The sequence below is a fragment of the Bos javanicus genome, chromosome 9, assembly GCF_032452875.1.
Source record: "Bos javanicus breed banteng chromosome 9, ARS-OSU_banteng_1.0, whole genome shotgun sequence".
NCBI classification, from domain to species: domain Eukaryota; kingdom Metazoa; phylum Chordata; class Mammalia; order Artiodactyla; family Bovidae; genus Bos; species Bos javanicus.
Genome location: NC_083876.1, coordinates 21,631,886 through 21,650,278, shown reverse-complemented (window position 1 = coordinate 21,650,278; position 18,393 = coordinate 21,631,886). Strand labels below are relative to the sequence as shown.

Here is an 18,393-nt window from a genome sequence, read left to right as displayed (position 1 = left end):
CTTGAGTTATTTTTATGCCCCCAATGAACTGGATTAAGCATGCAATAAGTATGGATTAAATATGCAATAAATATGCTTTCCCAGTGGCTCAATGGTAAAGAATCAGCCTGCAATATAAGAGACACAGGGGACATGTGTTAGATCCCTGGGTCAGGAAGATCCCCTGGAGAAGGGCATGGCATCCCACTCCAGTATTCTTGCCTGGAGAATCCCATGGACAGAGAAGCCTGGTGTGCAACAGTCCATGGGGTCAAAAAGAGTCAGACATGACTGGAGTGACTTAGCATGCACACTCATGCATGCAATAAATAATTGTTTACTCAATCAGAAAATGAAACTTGTGTTCTGCATAGAATGTTATTTCTCACCTTTCTGCATTTTAATATGGTCTTCCTTCTCCTGGGCTACATGACCCCCCCTTCTCTACCTAATATGGGCTTCAAAATTTAGGACAAAGACTTATTCTGAACTGAGCTTACAGCATAGCAGAGTCCATCACTGTGGTGCTTCTTCCCTGCGCTTTGAAATTCAGTGGCTATTGATTTAGTAATCCCATCAATAAGAGCTAACCTTTAGAAAGCACTGTGCAAAGTGTATTCAAAAGCATAATTTCATTTAATGTTCACAAGAGTCATATGGGGCTTTTAAACACTAGGCTCGCTCCTCAGTCCCACCTGAGAGTAGACACAGCCAAACATCTGGAGATGAATCCTAGGCGATAGGACTTTAAAGAACGCCCCCTCCCTTATTTAAATATACAGTCGACATTGAGATTGCAAATCACTGAGTCAGAGGGTCCACATCTATGGTACAACACATAAGACTTCTCCTGTTTGAATTAGCTCTTACAACCCAAAAGAGACTTAAAAATAGTTCAAAAAGTTTTCCTCTATTCTTGGTCTCTCTCCTTCATTTCCTTGCAATGTTCCCAGCCTTCTACAGTATTCAGCTCTTTCCTACAGTTTAGGATCCTCTTCCTCCACCTGCTTTCTAGACGAAATCACTTTCTGTCCTCTCTCAGTTCCTTCCAGATGCTTCCCCTATTGCCACCAAATTCACCAAAACAAAACAAGAAATAAAGTTGTTCTCAAACTAGCCGTCCAGAAGCCTCAGCTCATGTACACACCAGTAGCGTTATCACCTGTTCAAAGACAGTGAGCCCTCTGAGTGAAAGGTGTGGGCATGTCCTCATTTTATCTTCAGTTATAAACATTCAACAAATGAGAGCAAATTAGTGGCTCAGTGATAAGGCTGAATGACACAGGGGTTTGTACATTGTATTGAAGATCTTGGAATTCCTTTGAGCAGTGTCTTGGAGAGGATCTAAACTAGAGTTACAGCTTCAGAAGAGCATTTGCAAACAATAAGAGGGGCTGCAGTTGGACTGAAGACATTAAGGGTTAGGAGACTACTGGAGACAAAGATTGGAGTTGTGAGGTAGAGGAGAAAATATTTTAGAAATGGAACCCATAAGGCAACTTAAACTGATGCAGCTTTCCACTCCTCCATGTTGTTGTCTTTGTCCATGAGGTGATTAGATGTCACTAAATAGAGGAACTTCTGTATTTTAAAAGGGGTTGTGGGGAATTCCCTGGAGGTCCAGTGGTTACGACTTTATACTCCCACACTGAGGGCCTGAATTTTGTCCCTGGTGGGGGAACTAGCATCCCACAAGCTGTGCAGTGCAGCCAGAAAAAGGAGTGGGGGGTGGTAAAAGATTTTTAACACCTACTTAGCATAATTTAATCATTTCTGAACCTTGTTTCCTTTATAAATTAAACATAAGTTTGACTCTTAAACAAAGAATGGGAATGGGGCACCAAAGGTAATTAAATACAAACTTTTCTGGTTTTCTTCTTTTAATCAACATGGGTTTCTGATGTAAGTGCTCAACAAACATAAAAATGTTTTATATCCAACAGTGAGAGGTTTTAAATCAACTGGAAGCAAGAACAAAAAAAAAAGAAAGCAAGTCTTAAGTCTTCCTTCAGTTCATTGCTTTGTGTATAGCACTGCTTGTGTTCATTATAAGTTCTTATAAGTCATTAAACCAATTGGAACCGAAGGTTATAATGTGGTGGAAGTTCCAGAAGCTCACATCCACCCAACCTCCTAGCACTCAAGACTCTTGGTGTTCTCCAAGACCATTCTATATAAGGGACCCATGCAAGCCATGGATAGGGCAGCCATATGCTGTCATGAGCCTAGTACAGTTCCAACTGATGCTTATGCAGCTGCTGCTAAGTCGCTTCAGTTGTGTCCGACTCTGTGCGATGCCATAGACAGCAGCCCACCCAGGCTCCCCCATCCCTGGGATTCTCCAGGCAAGAACACGGGAGTGGGTTGCCATTTCCTTCTCCAATGCATGAAAGTGAAAAGTGAAAGTGAAGTCGCTCAGTCGTGTCCGATTCTCAGCGACCCCATGGACTGCAGACTACCAGGCTCCTCCATCCATGGGATTTTCCAGGCAAGAGTACCGGAGTGGGTTGCTGTTGCCTTTTCTAACTGATGCTTATAATCTGGGCCTAATCTTAATCTAACCCCTTTCACTTTCAAAAGTGTCCTGATTGAGACTGTAAATTACTTGATCATTCTAACTGTGAAGGACAAAGCACATATTTTTGTTGTAAAGGTAGCTGTTTCTCCAATATAAGACTTTTTCACTTTTTCTTTCCTTCCTGACTCTGAGTAACTGACCTGGGTGAATGGCAGCATCCTGAACTTCCATGAATTGGGGCTGGGAGTAACCAGGGGAAAGGAGTGGGAGTGGGCTGGGGAGGGAAGGGAAGATTGGAGGCTTCTCAAACCTCCATATAGATGAAAGGAGTGGAAGAAGAAGCAAATGGGCTTTGCTATGGACACCAGTGGATCAGGGAAAAAATACTGATGAAAAATAGGATAGGTATTCATCTGGACACCCCAACTTTAATATCTCATTGGCAAACTGAGTTAGAAACTGCCTTGGAAAACTCCATCATATCAATGATAAAAGACAGGGACCAGTGACATGTATGAAGGCAAGAAATCAAGGGACTGGAAAGCCCTGTTGAGTAGATACAAGTGTGATTAGAGGCGGGAAACTCCAGCATCCGGGTCAGAGGGTGACTTTCGTCCTCATGCCTCTGGAGCTGATGATCATGCCATACTGAATAAACTGAATAACCTCTGTGTGTCTTGCTTTTCCAAGCTGGGAAATAAGAAGTATCAAAAGTGACTACATTCCCGGTAAAGATATTGCTTTATTTTACGAGTAGAAATCTTCTGGATTTCTTCTTTCTAATCTAAAGCTTCTATAAGGAGGAAGCAAATCTGTGTCCCTGATTGTATTTGTGAAGCCTTTTCTTAGACTAGGTTATTGCTGGCTAGACTGAAACTTATTACTGCTTGTTAAAAAGAAACCCCCAAATTGTGTTGTATGCATTTTGACCTTAAAAGCCACAATTTTGATTTAGATGACATATGTACATCCATACAAAATGAATGGAGTTAATGTTTATTTTTGTGGTTTTGTGAATTTATCCATGTAAGAAAAAAATAGTCTTATTAGACTCTTGAAAGTAGAAGTCTAGATTCATTTTGAGTTACATAAACACAGACCTAACATTTGAGGAACTAACTGCTCTCAAAGCCAGAAGTCAGCAAAATAAATAAATAAATATTATTTTTTAAAAGACAAGCATAATAGGCTTCTGCAATCAGTCTTGCATGGAATGCCAGTGCTTATGGTCAAAGTTGAGCATTTTAAAAAATGTAAAATATAGATGTTCTTTTTGACTTTATTTTCTAGTGCTATATCTTCTTACTCCTGTTATCCCCCAAGGAAGTGCCTCTTGGTCAAAATCTTTGCTACTCAAAGTGAGTTTCCAAGTCAGCAACATGGATACCACCTGTGAGCTTGCTAGAAATGAAGAATCTCAGGGACTTCCCTGGTTGTCCAGTGGTTAAAACTCTGAGATTCCACTGTAGGGGGCAGGAGTTAGATCCCTGGTTGGGAAACTAAGATCTCCCTGCTGTGTCACACAGCCAAAAAAAAAAAAAAGAATCTCAGACCCCACCCCAGAGCTACTGGATCAGAATTTGCCTTTTAACAAACTCTCTGGGTGATTTTCATGCATTCGAGTTTGAAAAGCACTGGATTAGAGAACACCTGGCTAGAAATAGCATAGATCATAAAACTAAATTAGTCAAATAGAAGAGTGAGTGGAATTAAAATGCCCTATGCTGGTGGTGTCTGAAAAAAAAATTATATTAATCCTCAGAGGGTTCTTTTCTTATCCCTGTGTGCACACTGATGTCCACCTCTGTCTTCTCTTACTACTTGTTTATAGTGTCTTTCTCTTTCATATTATGTATGGTGGTTGCATGTAATTGTGTTTAACTTCATAATTGCTATTACTTAGCAAAATTTCAAACTTCCTCTAAAATTACTTCACTCCCAACCCTACAATATACTCTATTTACACAGCTTATATCTGTTTCCTTTTCTGCGAGACTCCCACCATGAAAAGCAGACATAATATGAAATAGAATACCGGTTTGGCTTGAGAATGTACTGATTCTGGGAGTGGAGCCAAGGACCAGTGCCAACCAGAATTAGATGAATGATACTAGGGGTAAAGCAAGACTCAGGATCTTCATTAGTAGAAGGTGGGACTTATTTTAGTTATGGATCTGAATTCTGCTTCAGCAGAATTCTCACCCATTATGGATGGGTAAGAATGTTCATTTTGGAGGCTGAAATATGGCATACTCTTGGCTCCTAATGCTTTCCGGAAGCACCACGAATAAAAGGAGATGCTTCAGTTCAGTTCAGTCGCTCAGTCGTGTCCGACTCTTTGCGACCCCATGAATCGCAGCATGCCAGGCCTCCCTGTCCATCACCAACTCCTGGAGTTCACTCAGACTCACGTCCATCGAGTCAGTGATGCCATCCAGCCATTTCATCCTCTGTCCTCCCCTTCTCCTCCTGCCCCCAATCCCTCCCAGCATTAGAGTCTTTTCCAATGAGTCAACTCTTCGCATGAGGTGGCCAAAGTACTGGAGTTTCAGCTTTAGCATCATTCCTTCCAAAGAAATCCCAGGGCTGATCTCCTTCAGAATGGACTGGTTGGACGGGTGAGAATGTTCATTTTGGAGGCTGAAATATGGCATACTCTAGGCTCATAATGCTTTCTGGAAGCACCATGAATAAAAGGAGATGCTTAGGAACTACTTTTTCTTTTCTGTGATGTTTCCACTAATAAATTATAAAGCTTCTTCCCAAATAAGATTAAAATAAAGGAAATGTATTCATCTTGAATGAGGAAGATAGAGCGATGAAATAGTATAGTTAGAAGGTAGAACGAACAAAAGCTTTAGAATGAAACAGACATCCTAGATAGAGTTCAAATCCCACATCTACCATCTATGAACTGTAAACATAACCAAATCACTTGACTTCTCTGAATTTCAGATTTCTCACCTATAAAATTAAGAATTGTTTTAGAGAAGCAAATGAAATGATGTCTTTTTGGTCTTCAGGCTAGGTCCCCTCATTTAATCACTTGGTGAATATTAAAATATCATTCTATTGTGATATTAGATAGATATTCTAATATCTAATTAAATAGATATTCTATCTAATTCAATTGTGAATCAGTGGGCAGGATTATTTTACATGATTCACTAAATAACTTGAGAGAGAGTACCACTGTGATTGAAAATTGAATGAGTGAGTGTGATCTGCATATCACAGTATTATAAACAGATTCATGAGTATTATTTGTGCAGATTACACTACTGTGCTGAGGGAACAAGGCTGATAAGTTGGAATAGATGTGAAAGTCAGTATGATTTCGGAGTTACTCTGCAGCCTCCCAAAGGAGGGAACCACAGTTGTCTTCAAATGTTTTCCAGCATTTAGGAGGTACCCTTTCTTTCTACTCTGTTACTTTTGAAGACTATGCAGGAAGTAATTCTAAAAAGGAAAATGTTTCTAAAAATGTTTCTGTATGGTTTTATTTTCTATGAATATCATAATCGCCTCATACATCAGCATTACTTCAATATTTAAGTATTTATAGTATTTGTAGTGCCAGATATTATGTTAGGTGCCAGGTGTACAGGAATCAATAAAACCACCAGCCAATAAGTAAATATATAATTTAAAAATTTTGGTAAGGGCATTCAAAGGAGAGAGAAGGTTTTATAACAGGGTAGTTGCTTCTTCACCTTAGGGTTTCTATCTGGAAATAAAGCAATCAACTTTTCCCCTTCCTTTTTTTCCCCTTTACATATTTATTTTGGGTGTCTACTTCTGCTTTGTAAATTCATGGCATTTTGAGCATTTTCTTTGTGTTTGGGATGTTAAATTTTATTTGGCTTCCTTAATTCTATTAAATCTGTTTAAAATTTTGCCTCTATAATTTGATTCTACTTATTTGATTCCTTATTTACAATGTATGGACTTCTTTTTTGTGAGAATGGAGGAAGCTCCATTTTGGAGAATGGAGGAATAACTGACTTTTAGCTATTTTGTCCATATTGGGCTTCCTGGTGGCTTAGATGGTAAAGAATCTGCCTGCGATGCAGGAGACCTGGGTTAGGAAGATCCCCTGGAGAAAGGAATAGCAACCTACTCTAGCATTCTTGCCTGGAGAATTCCATGGACAGAAGAGCCTGACAGGCTGCAGTTCATGTGGTCGGGAAGAGTTGGACATGACTGAGGGACTAACATTTTCAGTTTCAGATTAGGTCTAGATATTTTGCTAATACTCAGAAAATGGGGAAGGAGTGCAGGCGGTGGCGGTCTAGTCACTAACTCGTGTCCAACTCTTTGACCCCCTTGACTGTAACCTGCCAGGCTCCTCTGTCCATGGGATTTTGCAAGATTTTGCAGGCAGATTCTTTACTGACTGAGCCACCAGGGAAGCCTAGGACTGTAGGACTAGAGTCTAAAAACAAAGAGGATTTTTGTTTTGATTACAGCTAGCCTGACCCCATTCACCTGCTTAACCAAGGTAAATATTTCAACTCTCCTGAGAGGACTATATGGAGATGGCAGAAAACACGGTGGTAAATTGATGACCCAATTGTTCATGCCTCTCTACATCCACCCTGTTTGCAAAGTGACTTCACAGACTCCCATTAAAAGGTGGACTTCATTTCTCTGTTTCCTGAATCTGAGCTAGATTGTGACTTGCCACAGTCAACACACCAAGGAGGAAGTGTTTATGTCACTTTTGAGCCTAGGCCTTATGTTAATCTTGTCCAGATGGTATGAAAATGATCTGGGGCTATCCTGTTGGTAGATGAAGACATTCAGCCCAATTACTCCTATCACCCCAGCCCACAGCCAGACCACAGCCTGAAATGTGCGAGACACCATCCTGGACCAGCAAAGTCCCATCAACACCCCAGCTGATTGTGGATGCTTTGTGAGGCCAGCCAAACCTGAATCAGGTGATGAGAATGTAGATTCATAAGCAATAAAAACAAACAAACTCATGATTTTAAGCTTCTGAGTTTGAGGCAGCTTATTACTAATTTCATATATTCTCATTTGAATGATTCCATTGTTTACTTAAGGTGATACCCATTTTTCCTTTTCACCATCTACTTTCAGTAACTTCCTGCCATGGTAAAACAATTTTTCTCTTTTTTCACCCTTTGGTTCGTAAGAAAATTTGAAGGCAGTGGTGTGCTGGTAAATGTTTCACAACAAAGCTGTTAGGAATAAAAGACGTGTGTGTGTGTGTGTGTGTGTGTGTAAATATGTATGTATATATATGTAAGTGTGTATATATATGTTTATTATAAATTTATTAATTACATAAGTTTATTATGGAGCCTGGTGGGCTGCCATCTATGGGGTCACACAGAGTCGGACACAACTGAAGTGACTTAGCAGCAGCAGCATTATACATTTTACATATATAAGGGCTTCCCTAGTGACTCAGCGGTAAAGAATCTGCCTGCAATAAAGGAAACGCAGGAGACACAGGTTCGATCTCTGGGTTGGGAAGATCCCCTGGAGGACAGCACGGCAACCCACTCCAGTATTATTGCCTGGAGAAGCCCATGGACAGAGGAGTCTGGCAGGCTACAGTCCACAGGATCACAAAGAGTCGGACATGACTCAAGTGACAGAACACACATACACGCATAAATGTATACTTGCAGAACTAAGCTCATTATCTTCTGCAATGCTGACAAAAGCTTTAAGGGTTTACATATATAAAGAAATGTAAAAAGGAATTCATAGAAAACAATTTATAAATAATAGTAAAATGAGCAATGATCTTTTGTCGGTTTCACATATCCAATTGATTCCCACAGAGTGCTTCTATTAGTTTTTGTAGAACTCTTCTATGTAATTCAACCATGATTTGATAAAATTACATTTCAACCTGGTACCTCTTTTCCAATAAATGTTTTGTTATGAACTCTGATATATGATTTATCTTTGAACTAGATGCAACCCTTGTATAACAGCTATATTCATTAAATTGAAACCTCTTATCTTTGGTGCTTGATACAACACACTGTGAAGCGTAATTTGCATTATTAACATTTTCTCCATTACTTTTAGCCTAAACAGTCAATAAACAATAAATCAAGGCCTGATTCGGAGTATTAGCTACTCTCTGTGGTGAAACATTGCTATTTTGACCATCTTCAAGCTACCGCCATGACATCCCTGGAATGGAATTGGGAAGAGATGCACGCCCTCCCATAGCATGCCCACCATGTTGCTACAATGGAGTTACATAACTGCAAAGGCATAGATAATACTCAAGTAGAATAAAATAAGTGGGATGTGATGTTTTGAGTATTTATGACCTTTATTTTTGATACAATTTATTGAATTCTAAGTTTATAAAATCTGATTTTTAATGATAGGTAGGTTTAACAACTGACTTTCTAAATTCCTGAAATATTAACAATCAAATAAGCTTGCTCCAGCACACCCCTGCTGAAAGATGTTAAAAACACCTGAAGGTTATAGTTATAAAAATAACAGCTCCCATACATTTAGTGCTCACTAGATCCCAGGTATTGTTCTATGTACTTTAGATTCACAATCTTATGTATTCCTCACAATGGCTCTGAGGTAGGTATTGTTATTATTTGTATCTAAGGTACAGATGGAGAAATGGAACCAAAAGAATTTATTTAAGTTCATAAAAGTACAAACTACCTTTCCTAAAGAGAGAGATATTTTGTCACAAATATATTATGACCATAAAGATGAAATCAATATTCAGATGAGACTCAGAATTCAGTAATGAGAAAAATAGCTTTACTGGAGGTATGAATACAGATATAAGGCTGTTTAATAGAGGGAGGCATACATGGTGCCTGGCAAAGAAGAATGAGAGCTTGCTGATGTCCCAGCTGAGATGAGAATGACTGGTTATGATAAGAAGATATTACTGGCAACAAGGGGTGTGCACTTCAGGGTATATACTTGGAGAGGTAAGTTGTTTGGTGTGGTTGGAGTGGAGGTAAGTATAAGTAAGTGATAGTAGTGGAGATAGGAAATTAATGTGGAGCAGAAAAATTGAAGAAAAGGTTCTTTTGTCATCAAGAGTTTTTTGTTTTTTAATTAATTTATTTTTAATTGAAGGATATTGCTTTACAGATTTTTGTTGTTTTCTGTCAAACAGATGTGATGGGGAGGGAGATGGGAAGGAGGTTCAAAAGGGAGGGAATATATGTATATCTATGACTGATTGTGTTGGATCATAAAAAAAGTAAGAGTTCCAGAAAAACATCTACTTCTGCTTTATTGACTACGCCAAAGCCTTTGACTGTGTGGATCACAACAAACTGTGGAAAATTCTTCAAGAGATGGAAATACCAGACCACCTGATTTGCCTCCTAAGAAAACTGTATGCAGGTCAAGAAGCAACAATTAGAATTGGACATGGAACAACAGGCTGGTTCCAAATTGGGAAAGGAGTACGTCTAGGCTATATATTGTCACCCTGCTTATTTAACTTATATGCAGAGTACATCATGTGAAATGTTGGGCTGGATGAAGTGCAAGCTGGAATCAAGATTCCTGGGAGAAATATTGATAACCTCAGATATGCAGATGACACCGCCCTTATGGCAGAAAATGAAGAAGAACTAAAGAGCCTCTTGATGAAAGTGAAAGAGGAGAGTGAAAAAGTTGGCTTAAAGCTCAACATTCAGAAAGCTGAGATCATGGCATCCAGTCCCATCACTTCATGGCAAATAGATGGGGAAACAGTGGAAACAGTGGCTGACTTTATTTTTCTGGGCTCCAAAATCACTGCGGATGGTGATTGCAGCCATGAAATTAAAAGATGCTTGCTCCTTGGAAGGAAAGTTATGACTAACCTAGACAGCATATTAAAAAGCAGAGACATTACTTTGTCAACAAAGGTCCATCTAGTCAAGGCTATGGTTTTTCCAGTAGTCATATATGGATGTGAGAGTTGGACTATAAAGAAAGCTGAGCACTGAAGAATTGATGCTTTTGAACTGTGGTGTTGGAGAAGACTCTTGAGACTCCCTTGGATTGCAAGGAGATCCCACCCATTCGTCCTAAAGGAAATCAGTCCTGAATATTCATTGGAAGGACTGGTGTTGAAGCTTAAGCTTCAATACTTTGGCCACCTGATGTGAAGAACTGACTCTTGGAAAAGACCCTGATGCTGGGAAAGATTGAGCGTGGGAGGAAAGGGGGACGACAGAGGATGAGATGGTTGGATGGCATCAATGACTCAATGGACATGAGTTTGAGTAAACTCTGGGAGTTGGTGATGGACAGGGAGGCCTGGCATGCTTCAGTCCATGGGGTGCAAAGAGTCAGACATGACTGAGTGACTGAACTTAACTGAACATTTAAGTCAGTAGACTATAAGTAAAGTAGACTGGCCTTCATGATAACAATAAGAATGGGTCTTGTCCAATTAGTTGAAGGTCTTAAGAAAAAGACAGACTTATCCCAAGGGAGAGGGAATTCTGCCAACACACTGCCTTCATATTTGAACTGAAACTCTAGCCTGGTCTCCAGTCTGCTGTCCTACTGCTATGATCTGAATGTTTGTGAACTCCTCAAATTCTTATATTGATATCTTAATCCCCAAAGATGAAGGTATTAGGAAGTGGGTACTTTGGGAGGTGCTTAACTCATGAGGGTGGAGCCCTTATGGATGGTGTTAGTGCCTTATAAAAGAAGCCCCACACAGAGATGTGGATGGACCTAGAGTCATCATACAGAGTGAAGTCAGAAGGAGAACAAATATCATATAATATCATTTATGTGTGGAATCTAGAAAAACGTTACAGCTGACTTTATTTGCAAAGCAGAAATAAAGACACAGACAGAAAACAAACATGGATACCAAGGGGTGGGTAAGGGGATAGATGAATTGGGATATTGAGACTGATATACATGCACTATTGATCAGTTCAGTTCAGTTCAGTCCAGTCACTCAGTCATGTCCGACTCTTTGCAACCCCATGAATCGCGGCACGCCAGGCCTCCCCGTCCATCACCGACTCCTGGAGTTCACTCAAACTCATATCCATCGAGTTAGTGATGCCATCCAGCCATCTCATCCTCTGTCGTCCCCCTCTCCTCCTGCCCCCAATTCCTCCCAGCATCAGAGTCTTTTCCAATGAGTCAACTCTTCACATGAAGTGGCCAAAGTACTGGAGTTTCAGCTTTAGCATCATTCCTTCCAAAGAAATCCCAGGGCTGATCTCCTTCAGAATGGACTGGTTGGATCTCCTTGCAGTCCAAGGGACTCTCAAGAGTCTTCTCCAACACAGTTCAAAAGCATCAATTCTTTGGCGCTCAGCTTTCTTCACAGTCCAACTCTCACATCCATACATGACTACTGGAAAAACCATACCCTTGACTAGATGGACCTTTGTGTGATACTATGTATAAAATAGATAACTAATGAGAACCTAATATATAGCACAGGGGACTCTACTTAACGCTCTGTGGTGACCTAAATGGGAAGAAAATGCAAAGAGGGCATATATGTATTTGTATACACGATTCACTTTGCTGTACAGCAGAAACTAACACAACATTGTAAAGCAACTATACTCCAATAAAAAATTAAAAAACAAAAGAAGCCCAACCCAGATTACTAGCCCTCTCTACTCTGTGAGGACACAGTAAGAAGATACCTGCTATGAACCAGGAAGAGGCCTTCATAAGAATACATCCACACTGGTACCTTAATCTTGGACTTCCCAGCCTCTAAAACCACAAGAAACTCATTTCTGTTGTTTATACATTACCTAGTATGTGACATTTTGTTACAGCAACTTAAATGAACTAAAATGCTTACTCTTCAGATGTTGGACATGCCAGCCTCCACAACTGCATGAACAAATTTCTTAAAAATAGATGTCTCTTTCTCTATCCATCCACCCCTCCCCACATTCTACTGATTCTACTTTCCTGGAGAACCCTAAAACAATAGGCAGTGGGAGCCAGTATAGAAAATTAGGAACAGGGACTTCCTTGGCAGTCCAGTAGCTAAGACCTCATGCTCTCAATGTAGGGGGCTTAAGCTTGACCGCTGGTTGGGGAACTAGATTCTACATGCTGCAAATAACACCCAGTGGAGCCAAATAAATAAATAAATATTTTAAAAAGAAAATATTATGGACAGACAAGTAAACTTTTGAGGTAAGAATTAAAAAGTAAAGAAGCTCCAGGTGGCCATAATTTAACAGAAATAAAGTCACTGCAATTGAGGAAACTGAGGAGAGTACATTATTGGTTGGGCCATTGTTCAGAAGCTATAATGTACAGACTAGAAAAGAGAAAATGGTAAGTTTGTGTCCTGAGACTGTGTTATGTGACTTGGAGAAGTTGACAGGGAAAATGGAGACAGATGGAAATCTAGATGATGTGACCTCACATACAAGAGGGATTTTCAGCGATGGTGATGGATCAGTGGTCTGGAAGGAGCTTGGTGATTTCAAAAAGATGCACATTTTAGGCAAATTGCCCTACCTGGCAACTCAGGCTGGTTGTGAGCCCTCATTTTCCATTCCTGAACTCATGTTGGGTGAAGTCTTGCAATTTTCAGCCGAGCGCTGACAGTCACTTCCGCCCAGGGAGCTCCTGTCCAGGTTGGACGGTGCCTCAGACACAGGATTCTTGTATTTTAGTCTCAGAATTCCCTGACCCGGAGTGCACCTCTTCCCAATGACTCCCAGGCCCACAGTGGAGCGTGATTCCACACATCCTACAACAAGAGGTATATCATCAAGACCATCACGAGTGAAGATGTGGCCAAAATGCACAACATCCTGAAGAAATACCACCAGAGAGAAGAAATCCAGCTCCACCCACCAGAACACCGACACAAGCTTCCCTAACCAAGAAACCTTCCAAGCCACCTGTACAAACCCACACACAGCAAGGAAACTCCACAATAAAGAGAACTCCACAAACTGCCAGAATACAGAAAGGACACCCCAAACTCAGCAGTATAAACAAGATGAAGAGACAGAGGAATACCCAGCAGATAAAGGAACAGGATAAATGCCCACCAAACCAAACAAAAGAGGAAGAGATAGGGAATCTACCTGATAAAGAATTCTGAATAATGATAGTGAAAATGATCCAAAATCTTGAAATCAAAATGGAATCACAGATAAATAGCCTGGAGACAAGGATTGAGAAGATGCAAGAAAGGTTTAACAAGGACCTAGAAGAAATAAAAAAGAGTCAATATATAATGAATAATGCAATAAATGAGATCAGAAACACTCTGGAGGCAACTAATAGAATAACAGAGGCAGAAGATAAGATTAGTGAATTAGAAGATAGAATGGTAGAAATAAATGAATCGGAGAGGAAAAAAGAAAAACAAATTAAAAGAAATGAGAACAATCTCAGAGACCTCCAGGACAATATTAAATGCTACAACATTTGAATCATAGGAGTCTCAGAAGAAGAAGACAAAAAGAATGATCATGAGAAAATACTTGAGGAGATAATAGTTGAAAACTTCCCTAAAATGGGGAAGGAAATAATCACTGAAGTCCAAGAAACCCAGAGAGTCCCAAACAGGATAAACCCAAGGTGAAACACCCCAAGACACATATTAATCAAATTAACAAAGATCAAACACAAAGAACAAATATTAAAAGCAGCAAGGGAAAAACAACAAATATCACACAAGGGAATTCCCATAAGGATAACAGCTGATCTTTCAATAGAAACTGGACCAAGAAGAAATAGAAAATCTTAACAGACCCATCACAAGCACGGAAATTGAAACTGTAATCAGAAATCTTCCAGCAAACAAAAGCCCAGGTCCAGACAGCTTCACAGATGAATTCTACCAAAAATTTAGAGAAGAGCTAACATCTATCCTACTCAAACTCTTCCAGAAAATTGCAGAGGAAGGTAAACTTCCAAACTCGTTCTATGAGGCCACCATCACCCTAATACCAAAACCTGACAAAGATGCCACAAAAGAAGAAAACTACAGGCCATTATCACTGATGAACATAGATGCAAAATTCCTTAACAAAATTCTATCAATCAGAATCCTACAAGACATTAAAAAGATCATACGCCATGACCAAGTGGGCTTTATCCCAGGGATGCAAGGATTCTTCAATATCCGCAAATCAATCAATGTAATACACTACATTAACAAATTGAAAAATAAAAGCCATATGATTATCTCAATAGATGCAGAGAAAGCCTTTGACAAAACTCAACATCCATTTATGATAAAAACTCTCCAGAAAGCAGGAATAGAAGGAACATACCTCAACATAATAAAAGCTATATATGACAGACCCATAGCAAACATTATCCTCAATGGTGAAAAACTGAAAGTATTTCCCCTAAAGTCAGGAACAAGACAAGGGTGCCCACTTTCACCATTACTATTCAACATAGTTTTGGAAGTTTTGGCCACAGCAATCAGAGCAGAAAAAGAAATAAAAGGAATCCAAACTGGAAAACCCTAAAGACTCCACCAGAAAATTACTAGAGCTAATCAATGAATATAGTAAAGTTGCAGGATATAAAATCAACACACAGAAATCCCTTGCATTCCTATACACTAATAATGAGAAAATAGAAAGAGAAATTAAGGAAACAATTAAATTCACCATTGTAATGAAAAGAATAAAATACTTAGGAATATATCTACCTAAAGAAACTAAAGACCTATATATAGAAAACTATAAAACACTGGTGAAAGAAATCAAAGAGGACACTAATAGATGGAGAAATATACCATGTTCATGGATCAGAAGAATCAATATAGTGAAAATGAATATACTACCCAAAGCAATTTATAGATTCAATGCAATCCCTATCAAGCTATCAACAGTATTCTTCACAGAGCTAAAACAAATAATTTCACAATTTGTATGGAAATACAAAAAACCTCGAATAGCCAAAGCGATCTTGAGAAAAAAGAATGGAACTGGAGGAATCAACCTTCCTGACTTCAGACTCTACTGCAAAGCCACAGTCATCAAGACAGTATGGTACTGGCACAAAGACAGAAATATAGATCAATGAAACAAAATAGAAAGCCCAGAGATAAACCCACACACCTATGGACACCTTATCTTAGACAAAGGCAGTAAGAATATACAATGGAGAAAAGACAATCTCTTTAACAAGTGGTGCTGGGAAAACTGGTCAACCACTTGCAAAAGAATGAAACTAGAACACTTTCTAACACCATACACAAAAATAAACTCAAAATGGATTAATGATCTAAACGTTAAAACCAGAAACTATAAAACTCCTAGAGGAGAACATAGGCAAAACACTCTCCGACATACATCACAGCAGGATCCTCTATGACCCACCTCCCAGAATATTGGAAATAAAAGCAAAAATAAACAAATGGGACCTAATTAAACTTAAAAGCTTCTGCACAACAAAGGAAACTATAAGCAAGGTGAAAAGACAGCCTTCAGAATGGGAGAAAATAATAGCAAATGAAGCAACTGACAAACAACTAATCTCAAAAACATACAAGCAACTCGTATAGCTCAATTCCAGAAAAATAAACGACCCAATCAAAAAATGGGCCAAAGAACTAAACAGACATTTCTCCAAAGAAGACATACAGATGGCTAACAAACACATGAAAAGATGCCCAACATCACTCATTATCAGAGAAATGCAAATCAAAACCACAATGAGGTACCATTTCACGCCAGTCAGAATGGCTGTTATCCAAAAGTCTACAAGCAATAAACGCTGGAGAGGGTGTGGAGAAAAGGGAACCCTCTTACACTGTTGGTGGGAATGCAAACTAGTACAGCCACTATGGAGAACAGTGTGGAGATTCCTTAAAAAACTGGAAATAGAACTGCCTTATGATCCAGCAATCCCACTGCTGGGCATACACACTGAGGAAACCAGAATTGAAAGAGACACGTGTACCCCAATGTTCATCACAGCACTGTTTATAATAGCCAGGACATGGAAGCAACCTAGGAGCCATTAAAAAGAATGCATTTGAATCAGTTCTAATGAGGTGGATGAAACTGGAGCCTATTATACAGAGTGAAGTAAGCCAGAAAGAAAAACACCAATACAGTATACTAATGCATATATATGGAATTTAGAAAGATGGTAATGATAACCCTGTATGTGAGACAGCAAAAGAGACACAGATGTATAGAACAGTCTTTTGGACTCTGTGGGAGAGGGAGAGGGTGGGTTGATTTGGGAGAATGGCATTGAAACATGTATAATATCATGTATGAAACGAGTCACCAGTCCAGGTTTGATGCGTGATACTGGATGCCTGGGGTTGGTGCACTGGGATGACCCAGAGGGATGGTACCTGGGAGGGAGGAGGGAGGAGGGTTCAGGATGGGGAACACGTGTATACCTGTGGTGGATTCATGTTGATATATGGCAAAACCAATACAATGTTGTAAAGTTAAAAAATAAAATAAAATGTAAAAAAGATGCACATTTTAGAAACTGAATATGGAAGAGAATGTTACCTTATTAAGAGAGATTGCAAGGGAACTGATACCAATGGCCACAAATTTGCCTATTTATTGGAGCAGCTCCAGAATTTAATATAGAGTAGGTTCAATGGCAACAAAATGGCTGGAAGGTAAACAGTGGAGTGATCTGGAAGCTGAATTTGCATAACAAGCAGTGTTTTTACTTCATATATATGTTTTATGTCAATATGAATAGCAAAGCTTTCTAAATATGCTTATATCCACACTGCTTAAATTTGAGAAAGCATCAACCTTCTAGAGATTAGTATATTGCTGGAGCTACAGAAGCACTGATGGAAATCTCTGGGATCAACTGCCCATTCCCATCAACTCCTTGGTATCACTGAAAACAGATGTGACTGCCTTTGCCTTCATGTGTGATGGGTGATAGGAAATGGTGTGGATGGTACAACCTCCTGGCCACTTTAGCTTCTTCTGACCCTTTGCATAGTTCTGGTTTCTAGTGACTGAACTTGCCAGAAGTTTTTAGAGCCTGAGAGCTACTCAAAGCAAGGGTATGGGTTTGCTTTAGCATCCTTAAAATTGACCTTGTGGGTTGTTTTCAAGTTCCTTTCACATCTCAGCTTCTTTTAGTCCAAAGCTCTTTTTTAACAATAGTTTCAATTTGCTTTGAAAGAAGTGGTGACAAAAATATTCTGGGAACTCCAGGACACCTGATGCTATGACTCAGTCCCTAGTGTTAAACTATCTTTTTCATTGGCTATGGAGGGGTGATTAGCCCTGAATGAGAGATATCATCGAAGTGTTGTCCATTATGGGGGGTGTATGCCAGAAGATCATATTTAAAAACCCTTCTAATTAATTCATATATCACTGTTGTGAATTACTAAAATAAGACCCAAGAGTCTGCTGTAAGAAATTCAGCAAATCAATCAACATATAATTGCTGAGCTCCTATACAAGGTTTCTATAAATGTTGTGAAGAATAAAAAGATCTGTTAGGATCCTTATTCAGAGTAATAGGGGAGGAAAAGAATGACATATGAAGAAGCAAAAATAAATAAATACACAAATAATAAAAATAAATAAACATATCAAGCAGCATATGACAATTATTGTTAAGAAACTGAAGAGATGGTTATGGGTTGTGGACTTGGGAATCGCCCGAGAGAATGTGAGAACTGAGAAATTGAAGTATAGGTAGGAATTAAATAAGGTTAGCTAAAGGAGGAGGGCATGGATGAGGGCATGATTATATAAAGTACACAAAGAGAGTTTAGCTCTAGAGTTAATGTAATGAAGTTTGAACTTTATCCTGTCTAAACTGGAAACCCGTTGAAAAGTTAGTATGTAGAAAGAAATATGGAAGTGAGAGTTTAGGCATATCAGGCAAATGGTGGAGTGACTAATATAGTTGCAGTTAGGATATTCTTGCCAAAT

The 18,393-nt window shown here is 39.3% G+C and overlaps 1 long non-coding RNA gene across 5 annotated transcripts in view; it reads right to left on the bottom strand.

Moving 5' to 3' along the window:
* LOC133253722 (uncharacterized) overlaps positions 1–18,393 on the bottom strand; it is a 211,503-nt gene that overhangs the window by 163,671 nt on the left and 29,439 nt on the right. The gene's annotated exons all lie outside the window — the stretch shown is intronic.